This window comes from Podarcis erhardii (assembly GCF_964252035.2).
Source record: "Podarcis erhardii genome assembly, chromosome: 2".
Taxonomy (NCBI): Eukaryota; Metazoa; Chordata; class Lepidosauria; order Squamata; family Lacertidae; genus Podarcis; species Podarcis erhardii.
The window spans coordinates 105,032,494-105,046,837 of NC_138498.1; the positions used below are offsets into that span (position 1 = coordinate 105,032,494).

Here is a 14,344-nt window from a genome sequence, read left to right on the forward strand (position 1 = left end):
TGCCTTTAGTTTAGGGAACAACCTTTGAATAATGCTGTGATTTAATTAGACACACATGAGGCAGATCCACACCATACATTTAAAGTACATTTGACACACATTTAAAGCGCACCCCCCCCAAAAATCTGGGAATTGTAGTTTTCCCCTCACAGAGCACCCTTAATGAACTATAGTTCCCATGATTCTTTAAGGAAAGTCATGTGCTTTAAATGCATGGGAAAGGGGATTTTCTTGTGTCAATGCCCTCAAAGATCAACAAGCTACATTTCCAACGCAGAGCAACATGAGATTTGATGTAGGGCTCATCCTTCCTGCATCTGCATCTGCAGATCTTCCTTCCCACATCTCCTGAATGGAATGGCACCAATGGCTTGTTTCAGAAATAACTGGAGTTGTTAGAAGGCCCCTATTCACGTCACAGAGCTACAATTATCAGGGCAGCTTAACAAGCAATCCCTCTTCCCAGGGAATGCTGGGAGTTGTACCTCTGTGAGGGGAATAGAGGCCTCCCAACAACTAACAAATCACAGCTCCCAGATTTCTTTGAGGAAAGCCATGTTTAAAGCAGTATCATGGGTCTTTAAAAGTATGGTGCTGCCACTATGTTTTGATGGGCCTCACTCCCTAATAAATGAGCTTAGGGTTGTGTGAGTTAGAAGTGCTTTGCATGAGAGGAACAATTTCCGCTTGTGCTACGGGACTTTCCTCCCTCCGTGTTTCTCCTAAATTTCGGGCTCCCCGAACCGTCCAGAGCAAATTTGAGAGTGGGGGGGGGGCTAAGTGGGGAGAAAGCCCCATTGTGGATTCCACTTGCACATTTCCTTAGTTGAATACCCCTACCTCAAATAATAAAACCTTTAAAAAAAAAAAAAAAAGGCTCCATTCCAGCTTGTCGAAAGGTGATGATAATAAAAATGACAGAGCTGAGAGAGCCAACCTGAAACCTGCTGTCTGACAGGCAGGAAGAAAGAGAGAGAGTGAGAGAGTGAACTATTAGCTTAGCATCTGAGGAAAATGCCCCCTCAGCCTATTGCTCATAGATCTGCTTTAAGTAAACAAGCCCCGTTGGGGTCAAGCTACCCGACTTCCACTGGAGAAAAACCCCTTTCCCCGAGCAAATAAAATGTCACACCGGTTCCCCTCATCCTCGCTGCTAGCGGGGATTTTATTTAGTTGTAAATTTGCTAGATAAAGATCCCCTTTAATATTTAATGGCCCCGGCGGATTAAAGTGCGTATGAATCATCAAATCATCAGCCACAATATATTTACGTCCAGAATAGGGCCAGAGGAAGGTGGGGGGGGGGGAGATCATGTTTCCCTGGCAGGTTAACCAAACTGGACCTAAGATTTGAACAACTTCCAGCGCTTGATGGGAACAGAGCTGGAGGGGTGGTGGTGGTGAAGGCAATAAATATTGAATGCTGGCTGTACTAAAAGCAGGTGTGAAGTAGCGGGGATTTGTATTCTCCTTTGAAGTTCCACTCCAGGCCTAGTTCAAAGATATATCTACATTTTTAAGAATTCATACAGTGCTCTTAATATAGTCTGCCTCCCAACCCCACCCCACCCCACCCCACCAAACACACACACACACACACACACAGAGAGAGAGAGAGAGAGAGAGAGAGAGAGAGAGAGAGAGACAAGACTAATCTTCTAACCAGCATTGGTGGGGACAGATAACCCAGCCTTGAGAAAATTTCCAGTCAGGTTTTCTTAGAAAAACAGCCACTGAAATGATTCCAACATTTTAATTCATGAGCGTCCGGCTATTTTTCTTTCCTCAGTTTGCTGAAAGAAGAAATAAATGAATTCAGGCAGAGCTGGGGACACAATGCAAATGGCATAGTTCAGTTTGAAAAGACTAAAAAGAAAAATGGGCAGTCACTGTTCTCTCCTTTTCCTCACAGACAGATATCAAGAAGAGGGGAAAATAATAATAGAGACTAATAGGGAAGCTAAGCAGAGCCAGGAGCATGGAAGTTTCCGCCACAACTTAACCCTCGTTCAGTGTGATAGATTGGGAGAGTTAGGATTGCTGTGCAAAATATGTCTAACTTTCTTGGGATCCACCCTCAACTGTTTACTTATGAATGCAGTACACATTGACCTCTGCACGGTTGCTTACAAAATGTGTTTAAATCGCAGGAAAGATCAAATGCAGCAATACTATACAATACAATGCTAATGTTGAAAATTGACAAAAGCAGCTGTGGTGGGGAGGTTTGTGAAAACAAAGCAACCCTGTGGGAAAAAAGAAAGCAATCAACAGGCATAGACATGATGTCGACTGCCACACCTTGTGGTGATGAGTTCCACAAGTCTGGTTTGGAGAAGCACTCGGTAGACTCGGAATGGTGGGGTGGGATGCCTCTACGGTAGACATGCATTGGCAGAAGCGCTTCTAGAAATTCGCCAGACAGCTTTCTCTAATTCATACGTTTGTTCTTATTGTGAGGCTCTGTGGACAGTGGTGCTGGGGGGGCAATATATGCACTATTAAGAAAATGCATGTGGTGTTGTTCTTGTTGTTTTCCCTCACTTTTTGTATATCCAAAGGAAAGAAACACTGTGTTTATCATGAGAACATCTCCTTTGGAGTTACAATTTCACTGATGCAAGACAATCTTTGGGAAAGGAGAACTTGTGAAATAGGTGTGCTGGCAAACACATGGAAATATTTAAAATAAGGACTTACCCCTTTTCTCAGAAAAAAATAATAATAATGCAAGCCTTAAGGCAACTAGTTTCTTGAAAACACAGTATCTTACGGTTGGTGAGTTAGAAAATGAATGCAAAAACACCATCTGCTAAACTTCAGATCTATGAATACTGTGGCCTGTGGAGAATACAGGCTGTACGTGAAACTATTGATCCGCCATCTGTTTCAACACGATCCTTTAACTTTTTCTCTCTCACACAGTAAGTAATAACTGTTACTTTAGTAATTTGACATTATGCAGAGCTTAGACAGTCAAATCTCTCTTGGAAATGGTGGGCTTGGACCTGAGCAGGGATGTCTATCAGGGCGTTTGTTGCATCTTTCTGCCATTCTCTCCAAGGTAGGAGGGAAAACATTGTTATACTAAGGAAAATGCTTTGGGAAGCTGTATGAATTATGAGATAAAGTACATCGTGTTTTGGAATGTATGAAAGGGAACCACAGCCTAGGGACCATAACTCCCATCATCCCATGGCAAATTGGCTACATTTTCTGGGGGGTGATGGGAGTTCAAGTTCAACTACATCTGGAGGGCCATAGCTTCTCCCTTCCTGGCACAGGCTGACCAAAAATGCTAAGGCGGTCTAGACTACTGATAAACCTGCTAGTCAATTCTGGAAGTGTTCCTTCATAAGCCTGTTGCATTCCCTTTCTGTATTAATTTATTTTTTTTAGAAAAAACAACAACACTGGAGAAATGTAGGAATCAGTACAGAAAGATAAATATATATTATTTTATTATGGAACACATATTCAAATCTAATTTTATCACTGTGTGCATTTCTAAACCTATTTTAATCCAATAATCATAATATTCTTAATGCATTTTTTTAGTCGACAACAGTTTTGCGTCTTGAGGCCCCAAGCCAGCCCCCTCCATGAAATAACTGCACACGGACACAGAATTAAGGTTGATGGGTAACATTAAGGCCACAACTTTATTGACTGCAAATTAAATGTGAGTGGTATTGGCATAGGCATTGGCTGAAAACTGTAACGGATTACTGCCCCAGTTGACAGAGTCTATGTAGGTAAACCCATCGGGGCAGTGACATCGGGGTTTTGCCCAACAGAAGCTTACCGCAAGGTTTCTGTGATCCCGACATGGCCCTAGCCCATCAAGCGGACTTCGGACGAGATCCGGGACCCCCAGATTCCTTTAACGCAATACCTTTTGATCATTGAGGGGCACACCTCCCCTTCACACACAAAATTAAGCCAATGCCTAACCGTCAAACCTGGAAAGTTGTGATGATTGCTAAGGCGGTAGGCAAAAAACCAAGTGGCCAGTGCCAATTTGCCAAATGGATAAAAATTCCTACCTGGCCCCTGTCCCAAGACAGGCGACTCACATATAGTCCAAAGCAAGAAGAAGAAGAAGAGTTTGGATTTGATATCCCGCCTTTCACTCCCTTTAAGGAGTCTCAAAGCGGCTAACAGTCTCCTTTCCCTTCCTCCCCCACAACAAACACTCTGTGAGGTGAGTGGGGCTGAGAGACTTCAGAGAAGTGTGACTAGCCCAAAGTCACCCAGCAGCTGCATGTGGAGGAGCGGAGACGCGAACCCGGTTCCCCAGATTATGAGACTACCACTCTTAACCACTACACCACACTGGCACCACACAAGCAAGGCCAAGAACTTACACTAAGGGTGGGAGGGAGGGTGTTCAGCAGAGCTAATCAAGTGCCTAGGGCACTCTTGCGCTGATGCTTATATAATTCCTTAACCACCCTCACCCCTTTCCTGATTGGCTGTGACCCGTGATGCCTATTTAGAGAAATGAAACCTAGACCTAGAAACGAAACCTACTTAGTCAGGGGTGTGTCCAGGGGCCCAGTCGCAAGAAGGACCGCCTTCTGAGGATGATCCCATTTGCAAAATTCAGAGAGGTGCAAAATTCATGTTCGGAGCCACAGTTTGGAAGTGCAGCTTAGGTTGGTTTACCTAAAAATGCAGACCAAACAAATTTTTCCTCTATCCCCACATTTCTCCTCAGCATACGTCCCGCTCTTCCCCATGACCTGTTGAAACCAAGAGTAGTTGTTTTTTCCTTCCATAATCCATCTGTTTAGTGAATTCCTTGTCCTCTTGCAGTTGCACATTAGGAAGTAGCTAATTGCATCTCTGTTAACAAAACACTTTCCGGCATGGAAAGCCACCCATTAGAATGTGTGCATAAATACCGCGTGAAGGGTATGAAAAGCAGTTTGCTGCATAATAGCGTTAAAGGAGACTAACGTTGACAGTTCCACTTAATCAGACCCCCGCCATAAATTAAAAGTTATGAAATGCTTATAAGCCCAGGGACTAAGGTGCTCAAAGACAATTACCAACTAAACATTTCATTAATGAAATTATGATTAATTATAATTACTAATTAAAATTCAGGATTACGATGTTGGTTTTGAGCATTAGTAGGAGTAATGGCATTACCATTTTAAATGAACTCCAATAGGGGGAAATTATAGCACAACTCTTAAAAGGGGGGGGGGAGATACAGTCTGCTTGTAAGATTAGAAATTATTGTTAAGCCCAGAGGCACCAACATTTTCCCTGCTGGTGAACTTAAGTAAATTTAATGTGTGCTGATTTAATAACTAATCATAGTCTTTCTTCATCGTGGGAACTGATACCGATTTTGTGTGTGTGTGATAACCAAAGATAACATAGCCGCTGTGCAGCTGGTGACAACGTTGCATTATAAGCTACTCAGTGTTGTTGTTGTTTTAAAAAAAGACATTTTGCCATCTTTTGCTTTCTCTTTGGATATGGAATTAACATTATATTGCACTGAGTATTTTCCGGATTAACAATTAAAGGGGTTAGAAATTAAATTGCCAATGTAGATTTTTTTGTTGTACAGCTGCAGGGCAGCCTTGGCGAGGCACGTGCTCCACAATCACACTGAAGACATTTTCCTTTGAGTAATTAATACACAGGCATATTAGTAAATGTCAAATTCCCACAGGAACTTCCAATTTGACCTACATCGTTAAGCCTCTTTAGGATTCATTAGCCATAGACAGATCCCTTAAAGTATTTGCTATTATTCACCTTTTCATACATAATGCAACATGTTGGCTTAAATAAGATCCCCCATTTACATTTTCTTGGTTTCATTGTTCCTCTCATTAGAGGTGTTTTGTCAGCTTCGATGCTGTCTTAATTTTAGCTGCCCTCTGTTAAGAGTAGATAGGGACCCTGCTGCCTTCCTCGCCCAACATGTTAGCATAATCGCACATACAACCCAGTAGTGCATCCTCAGAAATTGAGGAAAGAACCTTTAGGAATGAGGCGCTGTTAAATTCATCAGAGGGCACTTAATTTTTGGCAAGTGGGGGAATGTAATATAATTGCATCCGTGCATATCAGAATGACACCAATCTATAGTCAGCCAAGAAAACATGGTAGTTTAATACAATCTTTCCCTGAACACTCAAATACGTACTTCTTCTAAGCAGTGCTTTTTTTCTAAAAAAAAAAAAAAAAAATGTTTAAGGGTACTCTCATTTTGATTCAAGAAAATCACCATTTTATAGTTCTAATTGGGGGAAAGAGATACGGTAAATGGACAAAAGTACAAGGATTCACAAAATGTTTAGGGGTATGCGTACTCCTGCGTACCCCCAGGAAAACCCCCACTGCTTCTAAGCATATATAAAAGACTTTTTGTTCAGTTCATAAGTATGACATACAGCACCTAACATATTCATCAAGTCTGAGAGATGATGTTTGAGAGATGCGTTCTCCTCAGATCACTAATGCGCCACGTCTTGTGGCAAGAGAGCCTGAGGGAAACTGGTGACTGAGGAAAAAATATAGTCAGTCATCAAATGGAGACAGAAAGGCAACAGCTCAGTTGTCTTCTTCTTCTTCTTCTTCTTCTTCTTCTTCTTCTTCTTCTTCCTCTTCCTCTTCCTCTTCCTCTTCCTCTTCCTCTTCTTCTTCCTATTTTATTTATATCCCACCCATCTGGCTGAGCTGCCGCAGCCACTCTGGGCGGCTTCCAACACACACAAAATTATTCTGGCACAACAAAACGTTTAGTCTCCAGAGCTATGTCAGAGTCAACAGCTATATAGGACCAGTTAGAACCTTATTGGTCCTTTATGACCCCTGACCCCTGCTGCAATACTCTCTGTGGCCACCTGCAGTGGTGGTGCTGAATGCAGCGTCAGAGGACAATCTGACAGTACCCCACTATAGAAAGCTACTGCTGTGTGTTAGCTAGTTAGTTAGTTAGCTGGTTAAGTAACCAGTTGTCTGAGCTAGAAGCTTGTTTCCCTTGGAGGCTGAGCACCCATGTCCGTGCCCAATGTGCAGGCATAGATGAGATCACTAAGAGAGGAATGTAAAGGAGAACTGAGACCTTGGCAGGCAAAGGACTACCATTTCCAAAACGTGGGTCTAGAAAGCAACCAGCCACTGGAGCCAAGAATACCAGCTGAAGACCCTCACTAGAAACACAGCAAGCAGCCTTATACCAGGCATGGCCAACTTTCAGGAGAGTGAGATCAGTAACTGAATTCTGATTATTTAGTTTTAGCTCATTCTTACTCTTATTGGGTTGAGGTTCTATGCACTGCTTAGAGACGATTTGTGATGAAGCGGCATAAAAATTGTCAAAAATTCTATATGGCAGCCCCTAAGTTGGGGAGCTCCCTCCCCACAGAGGTGCATTTGGCACCTTCATTATAGAGCTCCCGGTAAATACTGAAGACATACCTCTTTGGCCTGGCCTTGGATACTTCAAGTATATACTTTTAAGACCCACGCTTCAGTCTAAGGTCCCAAGGCAAGCTGCATCATCAAAACACAGTATTAAAAAAAAAACTTAAAACAACTTATGATCATGGGAATAAGTTGTTTTTTAATACTGTGTTTTGATGATGCGGGACGTGGGTGGCGCTATGTGTTAAACCACAGAGCCTAGGACTTGCCGATCAGAAGGTCGGCGGTTCGAATCCCCGCGACGGGGTGAGCTCCCGTTGCTCAGTCCCTTCTCCTGCCAACCTAGCAGTTCGAAAGCACTTCAAAGTGCAAGTAGATAAATAGGTACCCCTCCGGCAGGAAGGTAAACGGTGTTTCCGTGCACTGCTCTGGTTCATCAGAAGCGGCTTAGTCATGCTGGCCACATGACCCGGAAGCTGTACACTGGCTCCCTCGGTGAATAAAGCGAGATGAGCGCCGCAACCCCAGAGTCGGTCACGACTGGACCTAACGGTCAGGGCTCCCTTTATCTTTACCTTTACCTTTGATGATGCAGCCTGTCCTGGGACCTTAGACCGAAGTGTGGGTAATTATTATGAGAGAGAGAGAGAGAGGCCCCCAAGCCCCTCTCCCACTTTGCTCCAAATGTATGTGACTGCGCATTAGGCTTCCCCTCTGAGGATGGTTGTCACTGCTGTTTATCAGATTCTACATTTTGTAAATTACTAGAGCATAGCACCAATAAATAAATCCTACCTTAAAGTCCGTACCAGTCAAAACATTTTTCACAGTTTTATGGGGAGGCATACATTGTTTTTATGCAGCTGTCTGCTGCTGAACTAATTTTATTACCATACATCAAGCTTTAAAGACCATCTCGTATGAAGTTTTGCCAATGCTTTAATGCTGCCAAAGTGTTAAGTATCCTTATTTATTCTCCAGTATTTACTTAGGAGCATTTTCAGTGACAACCAGACATACGATCAGCACAGTGGGAAACAATATTTTGTTTTAGATTCGGCAGCCCAGAGTTCAAAGGAGATTGGAGGGCTGAACCAGAGATGATATTAAATGCATATTAGCATTTAATGTGTAAGGTTTTGGGTTTGGGGGTTTTACAAATGCAAATAGTGTGAATTAGGGGAGGGGCCGGTTGTTGTTGGGAGCAGAGCATGCATGAGAAGGGAAATTTGGCCCTTTTTTCCTCTATTGCAGTCTTAAACAAAATCCCTTCTCTGAATCTGCTATTTACGTTGGAATAATAATAATAATAATAATAATAATAATAATAATAATAATTAAACAGCCTCAGTCCAGTATATCTGAAGGAGCATCTCCACCCCCATCATTCTGCCTGGACACTGAGGTCCAGCGCCAAGAGCCTTCTGGCGGTTCCCTCACTGCGAGAAGCCAAGTTACAGGGAACCAGGCAGAGGGCCTTACTGGTAGTGGCACCCACCCTGTGGAACTCCCTCCCACCAGATGTCAAAGAGAACAACTACCAGAATTTTAGAAGACATCTGAAGGCAGCCCTCTTTAGGGAAGCTTTTAATGTTTGATGCATTATAGTATTTGAATATTTTGTTGGAAGCCCCCCAGAGTGGCTGGGGAAGCTCAGCCAGATGGGCAGGGTATAAATAAATTGTTGTTGTTGTTGTTGTTGTTTGTTGTTATTATTTTATTGCTTATAAACCAAGATGATCAAGGGTCTGGAAACCAATCCTTATGAGGAACGGTTGAAGAAGCTGGGTATGTTTAGCCTGGATCAGAGGAAACTGACAGGGAATATGACAGCCATCTTCAAATATCAAAAAAGCTGTCACTTGGGAGGATGAAGCACCCTTGTTTTCTCCTGCTCCAGAGGATAGGACTCGAACCAATGGATTCAAGTTACAAGAAAGGAGATTCTGACCTGACCTCAGGAACAGCTTTTTGGCAGTAAGAGCTGTTCAGCAGTGGAACAGACTCCCACGAGAGGTGGTGGACTCTCCTTCCTTGTAAGTTTTTAAGCAGAGGTTGGATGGCCATCTGCCATGGAGAGATTCCTGCATTGCAGGGTGTTGAACTCGATGACTCTGAGCATCCCTTCCAACTCTGCAATTTGACGATTCTATGACTAGATTCACAGACCTTGAAGTTATGAAGTAGCTTTTCTGCTCAGTTCAAAACAAGGCAATTACTTGTTGTCAACAGCAGGAAATGCAGGGATAAAAATTTCTGTTGATGTAAACTTCAAAGTGCAGCTGTTAAAGAATGGTACTGCATGTTCAGGTGATTCTCAAAAAACGTCATCTGGCTCTTTCCTCAAATGCTTCAGTTTCTGATCTGCACAGAATCCATGTCGCTTTCCAAATGCCTTGACTTCCCTGGCAATGACGATTGCTTTAGAGATTTCCAGTTATGGACTATACATCTTTCCTGCTGTATGCAAGTTCTTAAAAAGGCCTTCATGCAGGAATCTGGGGTCATGAGGAAGCCTTGCTTTGGGGCTTACCCGCAGTCTGATGTTGGGAGCAATTCCTGGCAGTAATCAGCAACCATGTTCCGAAACTCCTGCACTGTTGGACATTTCCACCAAAGGTGGGAAGTATCAACAGAATCTGACCACATCCCTTCAAGCAATACTGACTTCAGTTTAGATGTATTGCAGAAGGCCTCCAGTTTGCCTGTGTAAAGAGAATTTAATCGTCAGAAGATGGGGCTTCAGCAGTGATGAATGTAGGTGACATGTTTTGCTGGATGAACTTATGAGCATTTTGTTTGCTGTTGTCCATCCTCACCCACTTTCACCACTGTCTCATAGCTACTTTCCATTACCTGTTCACTGACAGATCTCTCCTTCCTATGTGCCTGACAGGTGAATATTTCTGTTATCTAAAATGACCTGGAATGGCTTAATATATGTCTTTTCTTCGTGGACCTCGGCTGCTCCAGCTGTTCCAGCTACTGATGATTCAATCCTAAGCACTTTCAGTCACAAGGAAGGAAGGCCTTCCGTGTTAACTTACTCCCAGTAAGCCTGCATTAGTAATGAAATAAAAATAGAAGCAAATTTAAAGAGATCATTGAGAGTCGCAGTGAGTCAGTGCAGAAACGCCAGTTTGAAATGGGGGCCAGGCCATTAGCTCTCTGCTCCACCTGTGAGGCATATGATTATAAGAACCTTTGCTGGTTTTCTTAAAAGCTCGCCTCTTTATTATTTTTCTCTTTCGAGAAGCTTCTTTGATGAAATAAATGGGAAGTTGCTGCCTCTCGAGGGAAAAGTTGTTTTGTTATTAAAGATGACCCACAAAGGCTACAGTTCTGGCATTTGGCACACTACTTTTGTGGGTGTCTTTAATGGCTTTCCAGATGATAAACTGTGATTATTATAGTCTGAAGATTACTTATCTAAATTATGAGAGAGGTGGATGCGGTCTTTTAAAAGGAACTGCTTTGTTCTTACAGTGCTTTCTGAGAAAAAAGTGTTTTCCCACTGTGTGGTCCCCATATATTTTGCACGTGGTAATGCCAAGCAAGATTTTTAAAAGGCTCTTTTGCTGTGGTTGGGAGCTATATCTAACACAGTCCCCCTTTATTCCCCATCAAGGGGAGCGTTGCCTCTCAAAGAGATACGGAGCAAAATTCCTTATCAAGCTCCACATTATTGCATTGAAATAGATGGCAGACTTTGCTCTGCGCACGTTATAAGTAGCTCATTAGTTCTCTATACATCTCAGCTTGTGGAGAGAAATTGATCTCATTACAGTGTATGCAAATCGGTACGTTTTGCATTTTGAAACTTTTACAGACGTGCTTCAGTTCCAGCAGACAATTTCTCGAAACTCATGTCCCCTTTGATTAGCAGGACAAAGGGTCCTCCCTTCTCCCTCTCTGGACTAAATCTGTCTATTCTGTGAGGTGCGCTGTAACGTGAGCGTTCATATTTATTTATTTTTAAAATCATTTTACGCATTTCACAACTTTTAAGGCCAAGTCTACGTTTCAGATGCATGTGTATACTTAGTATGCATAAGGAAAGAACCAGCTGGATCAGAACAAAGACGCATCTATCCCAGCATCCAGTTCCAACAATGGCCAACAAGATGCATGTGGAAAGCCTGGAAGCAGGACATCACTCTCCCTGCTTGGGATTCCTGGTATTCAGAGTCATGCTGCCTCTGACAGTGGAGGTAGAACATAGCCATTATCTAGTAGCCAACCATAAGCCTTCCCTGCCCCCCCAAATTAATGTACATCCCAGAATTAGTGGTTAGTTCAACTGCGAGAAGTGAGGTTACAGGGAACCAGGCAGAGGGCCTTCTCGGTAGTGGCACCAGCCCTGTGGAATGCCCTCCCACCAGATGTCAAGGAAATAAAGAACTATCTGACTTTTGAAGGCAGACCTGTTTAGGGAAGTTTTTAATGCTTGGTGTTTTTAATATTCTGTTGGGAGCTGCCCAGATTGGCTAGGGAAACCCAGCCAGATGGGCAGGGTATAAATAATAAATTATTATTATTATTATTATTATTATTATTATTATTATTATTATATGGAATTGGTCCATTATGGCAACGTCAGAAGGTACCTGGGAAAGGTTATATTCCTCAAGATTGGAGGTGGGGAATGAAAGTGCACCTTCAAAGCAGGGCTGACCTGCTGGGAGCCTGAAGGGCCCTGCCCTGCTTCTCTCCACCTGGCTTGGGGCGGCGCCTGACAGACTCCATAAAGGACTGCTGCCACTGCTTTTGTTTTTTAAATTGCTCTTATTTTATTTTTTTATCTATGTCATTTTAAATTGTGATTGATATTAATGCTGTATTCTAAGTTTTAGATTTTACGATTTATGCGGAGATTGTTTTCCATTTGGTTGTGTCCTTTTTGATGGGTTTTATTTATTGCTTATGACTTTTGTTATGTTGGTAATTATGTAAATCTTGTCATGTGGTAAGCCGCCTTGTGCATTGTTTTAACTATGGAAAGGCGGCATACAAATAAAATGATGATGGTGGTGATGATTTCAAAGGAGACTAGGAAGCTGCCTTTACATAGACCGATGATTGTGTCATAGAGCTGTCGGGCAAGGAATGTCCAGAATTCAAAAGTACACGTTCGTGCCCATCAGTCTCACATCTCTTAAGCTGCTCCTAGGCATGAACTCAATGAGGCAGTGGCAGCAATGGAGAGGCCTCAGCTTATGTATCTCTCCCACCCAAGCTTCACACAAGCAGATGAATAATAATAAAAATAATTTATTATTTAGACCCCGCCCATCTGACTGGGTTTCCCCAGCCACTCTGGGCGGCTTCCAACAAAATATTAAAATACAATGGTCTGTTAACCATAAAAGTTTCCCTAAACAGGCCTGCCTTCAGATGTCTTCTAAAGTCTGGTAGTTGTTTATTTCCTTGACATCTGACAGGAGGCCGTTCCACAGGCCGGGCGCCACTACTGAGAAGGCCCTCTGCCTGGTTCCCTGTAACCTCACTTCTCGCAGCGGGGGAACCTCCAGAAGGCCCTCAGCACTGGACCTCAGTGTCCGGGCAGAACGATGGGAGTGGAGACGCTCCTTCAGGTATACTGGACCGATGCCATTTAGGGCTTTAAAGGTCAGCACCAACACTTTGAATTGTGCTCAGAAATGTACTGGGGGCCAATGTAGATCTTTCAAGAACGGTGTTATGTGGTCTCGGCGGCCGCTCCCAGTTACCAGTCTAGCTGCCGCATTCTGGATTAGTTGTAGTTTCTGGTCACCTTCAAAGGTAGCCCCACATAGAGCACATTGCAGTAATCCAAGCAAGAAATAACTAGAGCATGCACCACTCTGGTGAGACAGTCCATGGGCAGATAGGGTCGCAGTCTGCATACCAGATGAAGACTACGCCTGCATGTAAACTTCTTCTGCCCCTCCCTCTTCAATCCTCACCTTGTCCTGGGATACTGTGGAGCAGGAGAGGTGAGGGCAGGAAGAGGAGGGGTGGAAGCCCTTGACTCTATACCAGCCTGACCTATCTCTCCGTCCTCCTGCAGCTTCTTCTGTGATTCTCATCTCTTGGCTGATGCAGGCTCCCCCAGATCACTGATCCCTTCTTCCAAGTCAGTCTCCAACCCCCTTTCTCCTGGTGCCCACTCCTCAGTTTCCATTCAGCCCTCCTCAGTTTCCAGCAAGTCCCTCACACATCATTGGTTCATCTAGCTCTGCAGGATTTCAGGCAGGGTACATTCTTAGTCAACTAACAGGCTTATTAGTAGGACCAAATCAAGGACACTCAGCAATGTCCCTCGACAGCCTCATATTCAAGGCATGTGCAACAATTCCCCTGTACTCCCTTGGTTAATAAGAAAAATGATTGCATTCATAAATTCTCGAAGGGGAGACACAATTTTGGAGAAATCCTGGTGGAAAGCATTTTTTTTTTTAATCAACTGAGAATTGTGTACAAATGTTCAGCACAGCATCACTTGCCACTTTCTAAATCAGTGGCAGGGAATCTGTGGCCCTCCAGATACTGCTGGACTACAGCTCCCATCATCCCAGACCACTGACCATGCATAATAATAATAATAATAATAATAATAATAATAATAATAATAATAATTTATTATTTATACCCTGCTCAGCTGGCTGGGCTTCCCCAGCCACTCTGGGTGGCTTCCAACAAAATATTAAAATACTGTAATACAACAAACATTAAAAGCTTCCCTAAACAGGGCTGCCTTCAGATGTCTTCCAAAAATCTGGTAGTTGTTGTTCTCTTTGATGTCTGGTGGGATGGCGTTCCACAGGGCGGGTGCCACTACCAAGAAGGCCCTCTGCCTATTTCCCTGTAACTTGGCTTCTCGCAGTGAGGGAACTGCCAGAAGTGCCTCAGTGTTGGACCTCATTGTCCGGGTAGAATAATGGGGGTGGAGACGCTCCTTCAGATATAC

The 14,344-nt window shown here is 43.3% G+C and overlaps 1 protein-coding gene and 1 long non-coding RNA gene across 8 annotated transcripts in view; one reads left to right on the forward strand and one right to left on the reverse strand.

Moving 5' to 3' along the window:
- Positions 1–3,909, reverse strand: part of LOC309337484 — a 74,621-nt gene extending 70,712 nt beyond the window's left edge. Inside the window, exon 1 of the long non-coding RNA XR_014154349.1 lies at positions 3,806–3,909. This is a non-coding gene — a long non-coding RNA (uncharacterized lncRNA). The remainder of the gene's footprint in view (positions 1–3,805) is intronic.
- The window catches only part of FHIT (fragile histidine triad diadenosine triphosphatase), a 1,027,317-nt gene that overhangs the window by 940,015 nt on the left and 72,958 nt on the right, over positions 1–14,344 (forward strand). The window lies entirely within an intron of this gene.